General features: G+C 39.5%; 1 protein-coding gene across 5 annotated transcripts in view; it reads right to left on the reverse strand.

Annotated features, from left to right (window-relative positions):
• grik4 (glutamate receptor, ionotropic, kainate 4) overlaps positions 1-15,259 on the reverse strand; it is a 338,006-nt gene that overhangs the window by 276,591 nt on the left and 46,156 nt on the right. Inside the window, exon 2 of one of the 5 annotated variants that reach the window (XM_025898164.1) lies at positions 14,203-14,267. The exons of the other annotated variants lie outside the window; for them this stretch is intronic. The gene's annotated coding sequence lies outside the window, so the exon portion shown is untranslated. The remainder of the gene's footprint in view (positions 1-14,202; positions 14,268-15,259) is intronic. 5 annotated transcript variants of the gene reach the window in all.

Here is a 15,259-nt window from a genome sequence, read left to right on the forward strand (position 1 = left end):
ATGTCATACCTGGGCTAAGGAGAAAAAGAAGTAGACTGCTGATCAGTGGTCCAAAGTATTTTTTGCATTTCATTTGTAAGTTAAGGTCCCTGAATCTGGAGGAAAGGTCGAGAGAAACATAACCTAAAGTGTTTGAAGTCCAGAGTGAAGTTTCTGCAGCCTGTGATGATTTAGGGAGTCGTGTCCTCTGCCAGTGTTGGTGTTGGTTGATCCACTGTGTTTTATTAAGTCTCGAGTCAATGCAGCCATCTACCAGGAGATTTCAGAGGGCTTCATTCTTCCATCTGCTGACAAACTTTATCAAGATGCCAATTTTCTTTTCCAGCAGGCTTCAGCACCTGCCCACAGTGCCAAAACTACTACCGAATGTTTCTCTGACCATCTTATCAGTGCATCTGATTGGCCAGCCAACTTGCCTGACCTGAAGCCCCCAGAGAATCTGCAGAGTACTGTCAAGAGGAAGATGAAAAAACACATACAGACGACTTGAAGGCTGCTATCAAAGCAACTCCGGCTGTAATGACACCTCAGCAGCGCCACAAGCTCACTGCCTCCATGTCAAGCTGCACTAATGCAGTAATTGGTAGTAATGGAATGTAAATTTAACATTCTTTGCAGAAGCCGGACATTTTTGCATTGCAAATCCTTTTTTGATTGATATATAAAAATTCTAGTAATTCTAATAATTTGAATTCTAATAATGGGTACTGGATACTGGAATTGTCATAACATTAATAAAGGTTTAAAAATGCTCACTTTATGTGGAATAAATGGACTATGTGAATATCTATCCATCTATCCACTACATGTGTGTGGCTGCTGTGGAGCCACTTCTCTGTACCTGCATGTTTCAGTCTCTCCCCTGGGTCCCATCTCAATGATCCAGGAACAAGCCATCTGTCATTGTCATTGTAATTAATCTGGTGCTATTTAGTGGATAATGAGATGCTGTCGTGGGTTTTGTGCAGCTTCACTTCCCAGAGACTTGTTTCCTGTCTCTGTCAGAGCAAAGAGAAGAAGGAAGGGCCAAATGAAGGAATGCAACTGGGCCATACTGCAGGGTGGCTGTTGATGGCGTACAGATGGCTAGGACATTTATATAACAACGTTCACCTCTCATGAGAACACCGCTTATGACATGAAAATCCAGCACTCCTGATACGAGTGTTTAAGCAGTCAGCAACCCGGATTCCGGCGGTGTTTACTTTCTCGTCTTCGATCCACATACGAAATGTCGGCCATGATGGCCGTGGAGATGGTTTCAAATTACTTAGATAAGTATAACCGGAGTGAGTGTTGCATATTTACCACATTATTTATGGGAAAGGTACCAATTTCACTGAAGCTAATCTGAAAGAGTCTGAGTACCAAGTTGCTCTCAGAAAAATCTTTTGCAATCACATGTGAAAATTAAACGCTGGACTAGAGGGGCTGCTCCTGCTTGGGATGGAAATTGCCCTGCCACATGTAATATCTCGTGCTAAGGCATTGCTTTCAGCATTCACACAATTTTCCTCCTTCAGTCTAAAAAGAATTCACAGGCATATCGCAGTTCTCGGGAGATGAATACATTTTCACTCTGACAGGGATGGACCGTGTCAGGACCTGTGAAACTTCCCACAAACACTAAATGCGTGTGCGCTTCAATCTTTCAGTTTGAGTCTTATTTATTACCTGCCAGAGTGTTTTATTTTTATATCTACACTAGTTTCATGACACTTTACAACAGGCCTGTGAATTGATCATGCCTACAGAACACTACAGAGTAATTTGATGGGCACAAAAATGGGTGTAGAACTCCCTTCTTTTAAATGTAACATAAAATCGATCGCTGCTGTCAAAGAAATAGAGCGCTACCAACGGATCCGTGAAAACAGAATGATGAAGTGAATATGTGAATTTTGACAGTTAAAGGAATGAAGTTATTAAACGCAATTTACTTTATTCAGTATGAAAGGCTGGGTCACTTTACTTTTCAATCATGTCAGGTGCTGACAGCCGCACCCAACCACCGTGATCCAATCATCTCAAGGAAATGAGGTGAGGACATGACTTAAGCACAATCTCAGCAGAATTTTGAGGGGATGAACAAAAGATCTCCGTAAGCTCCGTCTCTTCATTTTCTACCTATTTACTGCCAAGGGCTTCCATTATTAGTATTTGTTACCAAACTCATTTCAGTGATAGATCTCACCCACTCTCTGTTTACCAACAGTAAGGTGACTAAGCTAACCCTCTGTCAAATCAACAACCGTTTCACACATGCAGTAAACACGGTGCACTCAACAACAAAAAAAGCCTAAAGTAAGGTGTAATTTAATAAAACGGGCAGCTGATTTGTCTACAGCCAATATACCTGAACTCTTGTTGGGCAGATTGATGGTTGACACTGGAAGCTAGTCTGTGGGTGCGGGAGTCAAGCATCATTACTGCGGCCAAGCACCCCAGGTATGTGGTTAATGGCAGTAAAGAGAGCAGTCTGCATGTGTGCCAGTTGCTCAATGAGGCTCTGCGGCGTGTTGAGAAAAAAAACAGCAAAAACAAGTGCCGTTCACTCCACCGAGCTACACTGTAAAGTGATCATCCAAAGTCATTCAAACCTTTGAGCCGAATTCAATTATATCATTAAAGACTCACAATTCTCATTAGTACTACATTATAGCGTTCAGAGAAGCTGCAAAGGCGCCAACTTTTATTGCCCCCTTCCAAACTCAATTTCTCTACAGTTTTAGGTAAAGATTAGACATCAAGTCATACTCAAAATACGAGGCAAAGGTTTTTGAGGATTTCTACTGCATGGAGAGTGGGAAAAAAAAAAACACAAACTACCCATAATGACTCCAGTCAGGGCGGTTTCATTCAAAATAACAACGCTACAGGCCAACCATCCTAGGTGACCTGGAGCCTGTGGGCTGATACAAGGTGACATGGACAGTTCTTGCTGTTTGTTAAATAGAGTCTGTGCATCGCTGTTGCCTGGCATAGGCAGCTTGCTGGTGTCTGGGCGCATTAATCAGAGTGTCACCACTGCAGATGAGTTATGAATGAGCTAGAGTACAGTTAGAGATGGGGGCCGCTGGGACATGTACAAACCTGCTGCTACCCTCTTGTAAGCGATGGAGGAGGGATGCTACTGCAAATATTGTGTGCTCAGTTTTTTTGTTTTTTGTTTTGGTATCTGCCATGATGCATTGGACAACAACACTGGGAAGCCTTTGTCAAATAAATCATTCATCTCAAAGTCTGCTCAGTAACAAAAACACAATTATCTATCAGGATACACAGAATTTCAGTATGTGGGCACCTAGAAAAATCCACTGTGAAAAGTAAGAACAAATCACAAGATTTAACTAACGTCTAACACTGAGCTTGTAAATCCAAGCATTGTTCAGCCTTTCATTCACAAAGACAAAGCACCTGGCTTGTATAATAACTCATGTAAACTATTGTTTACAAAATTTTTTATTTCATTTGTTTTCTTTATAACTACATGTAAGACCTGGAGGCAGGTAAACAGGTGATGTGCTCAGTTTCTCAGTTCAGGTTTTGAAAACCTTTATTTTTGACAAGTACAAGCATTTTTTTCCCCCAATCTTCTGTTGTGCAATTTTGGTGAACTTGTGTGAATTGTAGCCTTGGCTTTCTTTTCTTAGCTGACAGGAGTGTGACCCAGCGTGGTCTTCTGCTGCTGTAGGACAACCGCTTCAAGGTTCAAGAGAGGCTTTTCTCCATACGTTGGTTTTATTTACTGGTTATTTGAGTTACTGTTCCCTTCCTATCAAATCATAGCAGTCTGGCCATTCTCCTCTGACCTCAAGACATTTTCACCCAGAAAACTGCCGCTCACTGTATAATTTCTCTGTCGCAGACCATTCTCTGTAAACCCTTGAGAAAACAGAGGGAAAATCCCAGTAGATCTGAAATACTCAGAAAAGCACACCTGAAACAACGAAGAATCGCAGAACATCCAAAATCACTTACATCCTTTCTTTCCCCATTTTGATGCTTGGTTTGAACTTCTGCCCTGCTGCCATTTGACTGCCTGACTAGATATTTGCATTAAAGTGTGGCTGAATAGGTGTACCTAAAGAAAGTGGTAGTGAATGTATTTGATATATACAAAACCACATAATAGTTAAGACACAAACAAAAATTACAGCACATTTTAATAGGTCTGCAGTATGCATTGATGCAGCCCTGAGCTTTTAAATGTCAAGCATCTCAATTAATACACCATCTAAATGCATAAAAATCATCCACTGTTATTTATCCATGGCAAACCTGCCTGATCTTTCAGCGTGAAGCCAAAGTAATATTCAGAAGTCTACTAAACCAACCCGTAGATAGCAACAGAGTCAATAAGGCAGGTGAACACACCCATCTTGACACTGTGGAGTTTAAAAAGTGTTTTATATAATCAGACCCTAAAGACAGAGGACAGCATGTCAAGATGAGGACAGCCAATGCCTCAGCCTGTAATCCATTCTTCCCCATCTGTTGCATTTATCCTTGCTTTTGTAGGATGAGATGCATGAGGTGATATTGCAGCCATTAATAAGGACAAGGAATTGAATTACACTTAATCGATCTGTTTGTAGTCCAGGCGCAGTCTGGCCGTAGTTAACATTGCAATTACATGCTAACGGCAATTATCTTATTAATGCAGACCAGCACAAAGAGAGAGATAAGGGGAGATGCTGATGTCCCTTTAACACAAGGTCTCACACACACATACTTCTATGCTTTGTGATATCCTGAGGCCATTGTCAGATCTCGATTGGAATAACGTGACTGCGTGAATGTCAACAAGCTCCACAGAAACAATTAGTACGAAACTGTGCTTATGTGCACGTGTGTCTATGTCTGTGCTGATGAACTACTCAGTGAATAAATATGTTCAGTGTGAAATGTGTGTGCAAGTCCAAAATAAACACTACGAGTGCAGTGTGCAAAAACGGAGCGAGCGTCTTGTTTTTCTCACAGATTAGAAAAGCTCCTATTAGTGTATTTCATTTTATACATTTTATAAGGTCAAATATGTCAGTTAAGATGAATAAAAATGCATTTAATTATCTCTTCTTTATCCAGGGCAAATATGCCTGACCTTTTACTTTGAACACAAGAGTGTTCAAATGATTGCTCAGGTCAATAATTGTGTCATTTATTTTTTTTTCAAACCCACAAATCTGGTTTTAATTCATGTAAACGTGAAAAACATGCAAAGTTGCACCAGAATTTTTTTCTAGTTTAACTACAACAGTTATTAGTAAACAGCTGGGTTAGTGCCAATATGTTAATAAAATGAGACTCTCAAACATTGGATTTTGTGCATGTGTTTGTGTTTGTGTGTGAGTGAGTGTGAATAAGCAAATGTGCTGCTTTTTTTTTTTTTAGATGAAAGTGAAAACTCACCTCTCCCTTCCATCTCCAGATGAAAGCTACCTTAATGACATCTGATTATGCTTCTATGAGCTTTGTGTACTTAAAACATCAAATGAGTCTGCATCATCATAATGGAAAATGAAATCTCCAGATGTTTGATGACTTTTGGAGCTTAAGACATTTATCTTTGCGATCTCAGCTGTTATTTTTGTTCAGCTAAGAAATGATAATCTATCAGGCTACACTGCAGCTAATTAGTAATTAGTTTTAACAATTCTGTCTAACTAACCTTCACCGTTGGATTGATCATCAATCAAACAATCACTAAAGGTATTTTTCAATGGAAGCACTTAATGTTGTCCATTTTCACTATTTCATATAAATTGCACATTTGACAAAATTATTAAACATGTAAATAATCTGACTCAAAAAACGAATTAAAACAAAAACTACTAAAAACTGCTTCTATTGCTTCAGTTGAAACAATACTCAATGTACAAAAAACATTTAAAAAGGTGAGGCTGAGAGGCCTTACAGGTGGGCAATTTACATGTTTTATATGTTTGTTTCTTTGTCTGAAAACTCTGCCTAGATCCAGACTTGTGAAGCCAGTCTTGGCACAGGTACATCTTAGGCCTCATGAAGGTTTTTATCTATATCTAGATATTATGCTGTCATCGTGTTGCCTAGCAACCAGCTATCAACAGATTAAAATGAACCATTTCCGGGCATTTATGCACCTATAGCACCTTAGAAAAGCATTGTATCATTTTTATTTCAGGATAGTGTCATTTAAGCTAAATTATGCAGGAAGACGATGCCATCATGTTGCCTGGCAACCACCTAGCAATAGGCTAAAGTAACATTTTTTTAAGCCTTTATGCAGCTACAGAACCTTATGAAAGGTTTCTATCATTTTCATTTCACAACAACACAACATTTCATTTATGGAATATAAGGCTAAATTATACATGCCTGGCAACCACCTAGCGATGGGCTAAAACAACCCATTTTTGCCATATAAACAAGATCTACCGCTCCTATGTTTTAGCCTTTTCAATGTGATTAACTATATTCGTTTTCCAATAGCACAAACAGACCAAACAATTCTGTAGCATGGGCATGTGCTATTGTTTTATAAAAGTAGAAAAGCACCTCAAGGCCTAAGAGTTGAGCAGGGGATCAACAAACTGGAGGATAAATTCATGACAAAACAGTCTTTTAGGGAGGAAATCATTCTTTGTACATGTAAACAAAGCAGAAAAACAGCAAAATTTTCTGCCAGAGGAGACAGCTGCAACTTATTCTTCATCAGAATACAAAAAAATTGATGGTATGTTTACATTTGAGTAATGGAGAGTGCTGTCAAACATAAGCCAAGAGGATTTATTCATTAAAATTTACACGAATTCCGATGTTGCTCAGTTCATTTAAGCATCACGGAATGATCCGCTTGTCCTGGGCCAAGAGCCAGAGTGCACATGCGATAAAACTAGAGTCATGCAAAATTAATTGTAACAAGCGCTCTGAAAAATGTCTAAGCAACACATTCTACTATTGCCTCCTGCACACTCCTGTATTATGCAGTAAACCTAAGGCAAGGTGAAAGAATTAAAAGCAATGATGATGAGAGAACTTCTGCTCCTAAAGAGTGGTACAATTCATTTCTTAATTAGACATTTGTGCTCAGCATTCCTGCTCTGGATAAATAGGTTAAGAACTGGAAAACCCTAAAGGGACTGTAAATGCAATAAAAATGAACACAAAGAACCAGTGTTTAAATGGAGGAAAGGGATGGCGAAGAACTTTGTATTTCCACATGTAAATCACAGGTGTTTCATGCAGATCAACCGACTCGTGACACCCCTCTTTAGGCAGCAGTTACAACATGCAAACAAGAATTATTGCCTTGAAACCCCATATGGAGATAAGGCGAGCTGGTGTTAAATGGAATTTAGGAGGAAATGTCAGCTGGACTCATTTGCGTGATAGAAGCACAGTGAAGTGGCCATTAAACAGTAAAACAGCTCTCTTTATTTGGAGCCTGATAGATGGGGCAGTCATCTTTATTCACAGCCTTTCTTGTCAAACAGAACAAATCTCAGTGTGGCCTCGCTTCTTTCTCACTTGTTTTCCTCTCTTTCTTTACACATATGCAACACCATTATGGGATAGAAGAGCCTCTCAACGGTGTTAATTAATAACAATGGTGTAATCAAATTAAGGGCTGTCCTCTCCTCTCTTTTTTTATTATTGCAGTGCGATTACTCTGCCCTAACGAGTTTGTACTTTTGCCTGCGCCCCGTGTTGATGTCTAAACCCAACTGCAAAAGGCAGGGATCTTCTGATAATGAGTCTGAAGGGAGAGCATGGGTGAAGCATCTAATAGGGTGAGGGTGACAGAACAGCTGGAAAGAACAGCGCCATTAAGAGGTAAAACTAAAACTAAGGTAAGACAAGTCAGGGAAGTCAGTGAGGTTGAAATAAAACAGTAAAGAATGAGGACTGAGGTATGTAAGTAATTATGGTGACATGGGGGGGAAGTGAGAGGTCAGGTCAAAGACTTGCGACAGCAGAGAGTGTCACGCAAGCTGAGTCAGACAGCTGGGGATGCAGATGTATAAAGGCACAAAGCAAAGGCTCTCACTAAAAGCTAAAGGAGAATTAGACTTGGCTATCTTTAGTCTTCGTGTTTCTGTGCAGAAAACACAAAGGCCATGGTACTCAGTGGCCTGCAGAAACCAAGCCAATCATGCTTCCGGGTGCACACACACTGTTACAAACCAAGCTCAGTTCACTTTTAGGGATCATTAAGCAGATCATTGCGTGTTCAGATAAGGATCACATGATTTGGATCCAGTGACCCTTTCAGTCCCCACTTCCTCTTCACATCAGGCTTCAAAAGTCAGGGGACAGTGTCAGCAGGCCTGGCTGGTTCAGAGTGTCGCGTCCAATCATGGCAGTCTCTTGGACAGACCGGAGAGGTGATGTATATGATTATTTGACAGGAATGATAATTTATATTCTCCATATAGTGTACGCCCATTAAAGGATTCATCTTAATAAGGTTCATTCAGTAGTAGAAAGTTCAAATTTCCTACTTTCTATGATCAACACTACACATGTCTAGTAATGCAGAGGTACTGGAACTCCGGGAAAATGGATAGCTCTGTTTTTGTGGTAGATTGTAAGAAACACATTCCAACTGGAGTTAATTTCTTCACATGGTAAAGCCACTGTTTTATATTACAAAGAAACCTTGTACAAGGGCGGTTTCTGAAAAAAGATGGAGGCACAAAGACAATGCAACATTTTGCTAATTATTTAAACCTCGTATTTAATTTGAAATCCTAAAAAGGCCACAAATCAAGTACTAAAAGTAGGACATTTGATGGGTCTTGAAAAATAAATTCTCAAGCTGAATTTGATGCAACACATTTCAAAAAAGTTGAGACGGAGAAGCAAAAGAAAAATTGAGTGTAAGAGAGCATCCTTGAGATATCTTTCAGAGGTAAAAACGGAGAGGTTCACAGCTCTGTGAAAGACTGAGGGTAAATAGTTCAACTATTTATGAATGACATTTCTGCAACTGCAAATTTGTGGATTTACAAAGTATTATTGAAAGATAGATGATGTGGAGAAATCTTTGTACACAAGGAACAAGGCCAAAAACCAATACTGAATCACAAATGCGAATCTGAAGGGTGGTTTATTGCACATAAGTCATCCTTGGAAACTGTTTGGATAAGGTCACGCGCTTTTAAAGAATATGAGGCAGGTGACCGAATCAACTGTGTCTATTGCCATCTAATTAAGGCTAACTTCAACAAGTGAGAACCATAGAATATAGACACTGACAAAGCGCAAGAACAAGCTGCAGACCGAAAAGCTTTGAAAGTTACTAAGCAGCAAGTGCTAGTTATCATGAATGGCATATTATATTTCTCTTCTTTGCATTGATGTCTGGGGGTGAAGGGAATGTAGTCAAAAAAACATCCCTGAAAGCACAAGCAAATGCCAGACAGAGGCAACAAGTCTGCACCACTTTGGAGACTCAGTCATTAATGATCATTGCTCCTACTACAGATGTTTTGCTATTTGAAATGTGCTATTACTGTTCCTGTCTGACCAGTATGGATGGGATTAAAGGCAAAGCAATGGTAATGGTTTGGACATATGCAGAGGAGGGAGACTGGATATACTGGACAGGATGTTGAATATGGAGCTGCCAGGCAGGAAGAAAAGAGGAAGACCAAAGAGAAGGTTCATGAGGGAGGACATGCAGAGGGCTGGTGTGACAGAAAAGGAAGCTAGGGATAGAGTGAGACAGAGGCAGACAAGCTGCTGTGGAGACCCGTAAAGGGAGCAAGAAGATTTCTTGTTTCTTGTTCTTGCCTGACATGAATAATTTCGCATCTCATTCTTTATTCTAACAATAAATCATACATATTATGTAGATGATTCTTGTTTTTCAGCTTATAGTCTTGTTGCAGCTAATAGTGAAGTATACTGGGGCACTAACATAGGCTGATCTCAAGATACATTACACAGTTTTCTTATTGTCTTGTGTCCTGTATATATTGAGCCCGTTGATTAACTATTTCAGTATTCTGCAGGTGATGGCAAACACAGCACTTTTTAATCTGACCATTGTGTGTGTCTGTATGTATGGTACTGGTGTGTGTGTGTGTGTGTGTGTGTGTGTGTGTGTGTGTGTGTGTGTGTGTGTGTGTGTGTGTGTGGCCATTAATGGAGTGTTTATTTTCTCGGTTATGCATTCCCTGCAGTACTCAATTAAATGTGACACTGACAGAGACTTGAACCCAATCAATGTCCTCTCTCTTTTTTAATAAGTGTTCCTGATGATGACACACCCACACAGTGAACTCCACAGTAATTATCATGGCCAAGAATCTCTCTGAGAGAAGATAATGAAAAGATCAGAGTTGTGACTAACGATCTCACTTTACTTCTGTCAATGACCCTCGTGCTGATCCTTTACACCTACTATACATATATGTATGCAATACACTTATTTAAAGTGTTAATAGTATCTTCGTCGCTCGCTATTCGCCATTGTGGGGGCAAATAAATGAAGAAGATGATCCAATATCAATTCAAATGCATTGGAAAGAAAACCACAAGAACCGTTACAGCCAGCTTGTGAGTAAGATAGCAGAAGCGATTCAGAAAAATACTGGCGAAGACACGCCAAATAATTTCTTTGTTGACAACATAAACTGCTCCAGGGCAATTTACATGCAATAACAACACCCATTCGGAATGAAATCTGCACTAGAAGATGCAGGGCCGATGAAAGGCCATTAATGCAACCAGCTAAGCCGACTTGATTGAAACTGCTTTCAGAATCGCTGTCTGCCTTGGAAACTCACAAAACCAGAGACAAGGTAGGTAGAGAGTCAAATTAGAAGGTGGGGACCGAGAAACTGACCGGGCTCAGACTAATTAAAGAAGCTTTCACGTTTTTTTATTGAGCAGATTACAAACCAATGACTGGTTTGGTGACAAAAAAATAAAAACAAAAATAAAAACCTATAAGGAAAAAAAAAATCACCTTGATCCAGAGATATACATTCATCTCTTGCGCAGAGTATTTGAAAAGTAATGAAGAGAAGACGCGTGAATGGGGGAGAGTTGGGTGATGAGAAAGAGATACAGAACAAGATGAGTGGGAGGACGATGGGAGAATTCAAAGCAGGGCAATAATGCAGATTCTTGGAAAGAGAAGAGGGAACAATAGACGGAGAGTATGAAAATAGACAGAAAGCATGATGCAGTGGTAAAGGGAGACATTTTTCCTCTGTGTTTTTGAATGAGCAAAGCCCCTGGATTAATCAAACTGAGTCACATTGCCATAGGGGGCATCTGTTCTGTTTAGCCCTATTCAGTCTGTTGCAATTGCCAGTGGGCTAAAAGATCCACTCATATTCAACCCGAGGCCTAATTACAATCTGCAAAATGGCCTCACCAGAATGTGCTTCTTATGAGAAAACATATGAGATACAATTAAGACTTTGCTATTAAAACACACACACACACACACACACACACACACACACACACACACACACATCTCTTGCATATTGCAATACTGATAAAAATGTTTCAAATACAATGACATGCAGTTTTGTCATACTGGGTAGATAAAAACTAGCATTCAATACATAAGAATCACAAAATGGACTTAGAAGTGAGTGCCTTCATGTGCGTTTAATTTCTTGAATTAATATTAATACTTTACTTGTGTTGGTTAAAATATCTTTTGAAATATGGAGTTTAGCACAGCTATATAAAGTGGCAACAGCCCTGACATAAACATGCATGCCCGTGTCCGTTCTTAGCAAAGGCATCCGCTTTTTACAAGGTCGTGATCCGTCACAGGCAAGATTTACTATATTCATTTTAATGTTGTTTTATTTATATTGCTATAAATGCGAAGATGCAGATTAAGCTCGCAGTAAAAACTGTGCATAAAGACGCCAGTCACGCCCAGATGGTCAAAAAGGCAACTCAGCTACAGTGTGCATATTTGTGGTGAGGAGAAATTGTTGTAATCGGATTAAAGCTTGAAGTTTTCAAAGTCCAGTATGACACTCCTCTATGTAACACATACATAGCCACCTCTTTAGAAAATATGCTTAGTTAGAATTATTGCTTGGCTTCCAAAAAACTGTACAAAGCTCACAATGATGCACCATAATAATACAAAATACCTGATAAAAGGGGAATGATTTTCTGTTTTTTCCTCCTATTCCTAACAAATGATGGGTTTTCAGTAATGTAAAGGTAAATTGTTGCAGTTTCTCTATACCAGGAGTGTCCAACATATGCATGACCCATCTGATAGTTTAGGAAAAGGTGAAAATTGCAATGAACGAGAGTATAAATTTGTCTGGTTTATAAATTTAATGCATTACTGACTGAGAAATTAACCAGCTTAGCTTACTACACCAATAGAAGATAAACCAATAATTCACAGAAAATGAAGTTTAGGTTTTGGGAGGTGGGTTTTGCTTGTTTGTTATTTATTTGACAGAAGACTAAAAAAAAATGAATTTTCCCTGCTTTTTTTTTCCTATTTACTATAAAATGCTCTGATTTTTCACAGTGTATCCACAGTAAATAACACGGGACGCTTTTTGTGAATTAACAGAAGTCAAAGTAATGAGCCGCTGCTTCATTTTCTGTAATGGTAATTTGTTTCTGAAAGTGTAATCCCAAAGAGCCACCCTGACTGGTTTCAGTAGAATTTCTCAATAAGACACATTATTGAAATTACCCTTATTTTTCTCAGGGTGTTCATCCCTAGTTTTATAAATGGGTGGTTTATTAAATGTATACTTAAACTTATTTACATTAAAAGAAAAAGAAACAAAGTATTTCTTGTGGGAAGGGCTTATTAGGCATTTCAATTATTGGATTGTATCTTTCTGATACACTACAGAACAACTTAGCCTGTATATGGCCCACAAAGTAAAACGAGTTTGATTCGCCTGCTCTAGTTATTGATTTTCTTCAGTGTATGTTGTGTCTGCAAACTCTGTTCACTAAATGCTAATGATAACAGGTTGGACAGCTTAGATTAAAATCACTGGGGGTTGTCAAGTGTTCTGGAGAGAAAGAAATCATGTAGACTCCAATATGAAACACCTGTGTTTATGTCACTTCTTGGGCTTAATGCCATTACTGTCACTGTCTTTTTAAGGCTCATTTGCAGTCATTTGATATACTGAAATGCTACACAGAAGGGTGTGTGTGTGTGCGCGTTAGAGAGTTTAATGACTTTTAAAATAAGCCTTGGTATCAAACTTGGCTGGGAATTTATGGCTCCAGGTGCTAAGCCTGTAAATTATCAGTTTTACTCAGATGTGAGTGTGTACAAGTTGGTGCCGTGTGTGCAACACTGCTTTTTGCACATTTGCACAATATTTCAACAATACTGCAACAATAACGCCAACCACAATAATTTTGTTCGTGATAATCCGAGTCCAACCGTACTCTCAAGAGTTCATCCCAACAGTGCTTACGTAAAGTTCAGTGAGAAGAGGAAAGCAACTTCAATTAACGTTAATGAGGTAAAATAAATCATGTTAGCAGAGCTTCATGGTGGTGATTTACAGACTGGAGCTTTTAGCACGATGACAAAAAGCTCATCATCACCCATGTCCTACTTCACATAGTCACATACTATGCTATAACAACGTACCATAGAACAATCGCTTCAGTAAGCATCATGTCAGTATAGTATAAAATATTTAAAGCTAACTTCATTTAGCTTGAATTTGAGCTGTATGAGCTTTCATGGATGAAAAGAGTCTGTGTAACAATAAGTCTCAACAGAATCTGCCACCCCGGGCTCTAAAGCCACATTCTTCGTCAGACAAAGACAGCAGGCAGATGTAAATAAACTGCTGTCTAACTACTGCATAAACACTTCAATTTCAGCATTAGACAAAGATGAAAATAATGTATTAATTGCCTGTCTTGCACAAAACATCTACACCCACTTTTAGAGCAAGACACCCTGCGATCAAACATCAATATCTTCACAGCAGGAATCTTGTGCCGCTCCTAAACTCCTGCCTACAGCAGAAAAGCCCCATGCAACGTTTAGCATCTGAAAAAGTGTTCTTCTGGAAAATTTTCCCTGATGTCAATTTGAGAATTAGCCTTTTGAGGCCCCCCTGTGTATGGATTCACATACACATACACACACACACATAGTCTGTATATTTTATAAGTAGACACAGGAACTGACAAGCACTGAGGTGGGAGGAAGTGGTAAATATCTGAGCCTACCTCCCCTTCGTCCCCACCCTCGCTCTTGGGTTTCGTTATCAATCGTGCCCAGCACTCCCAGGGCTCTGTAATTTCCAAATAAATAAATCATTAGTGGCTGCAGCATGAGGATTAATCAGTGGCTGCTGCTGCTTCTGCCTCTTGATGGGAGTGTACCGTCACTCCCACCACATTCACATCAAGCCCCATCAGCAGCAGCTAGCTGGGCTACGTCGATTGGCAGCGCCGACTGTGGGGGATTAGAAGCAGCTGCCTGGAACCTTCGTGAAATGCTCATTTCAGCTCTCTTTCTCTCTCTCTATCAGACATGTGTTTTCAGTTTGTGATCATTGTGCTCCTCAGATTAAGTCAGACTTTATATGAAGGACTAAATGCAGCAGAACTATATATTTACTTATCTTTAATGAAAATCTGGGATTTTCGGCTGATATAACTACGAAGGACGTGTTGATAGCCATTTTAAGAGCTCTGAGTCATTGAGTCATTGAGTAGCGAGGGATGGCAAGGGGAAGACACGTTAGAGAAGGATGGGGAAGAACAAGTGCTCTGCTGGATTGAAGTGGAAGGGAGAAAGTCCAGCTAATCGGTCACAGAGCACTCAGGCCGCTGAAACAGCTAATGGATTGTTTGTTTTCTCAAAATCAAAGAGACCTTTCATGTAACACAGAGTTATTGTAGCTGCATGCAGTCATTAATATTATAATGAAGGTTCTGTATGATGCACTTCTTAAAACCTGCTTTTTAAAGTGAGGTACAAAAGAAAGAACCATAAAGCAGTCGGTTGAAAATTAGGGTTGCCACCAAATTGCTTTTTTTTCCCAGTTGAATTAGATGGACCGTTCACTCCGATAGTTTGAATGTTCATTCCCTTTCCTAGAAGGGTTTGTTTAGGTTTCAACAAGATCAAATTAAGGCTTTTTAAATGTGAAATTAATTCAGTTCAATAGTGTTTCACATGCAGAGGCTGGTGTTAGCAATTCCAGAATCAGGGAAAAGGATTTGAAACAGATCCCCTGTGTCTTTTTTCTTTTAATTGATGCTCCAGCATGTATACAGT

The sequence above is a fragment of the Oreochromis niloticus genome, linkage group LG14 (assembly GCF_001858045.2).
Source record: "Oreochromis niloticus isolate F11D_XX linkage group LG14, O_niloticus_UMD_NMBU, whole genome shotgun sequence".
NCBI classification, from domain to species: Eukaryota; Metazoa; Chordata; class Actinopteri; order Cichliformes; family Cichlidae; genus Oreochromis; species Oreochromis niloticus.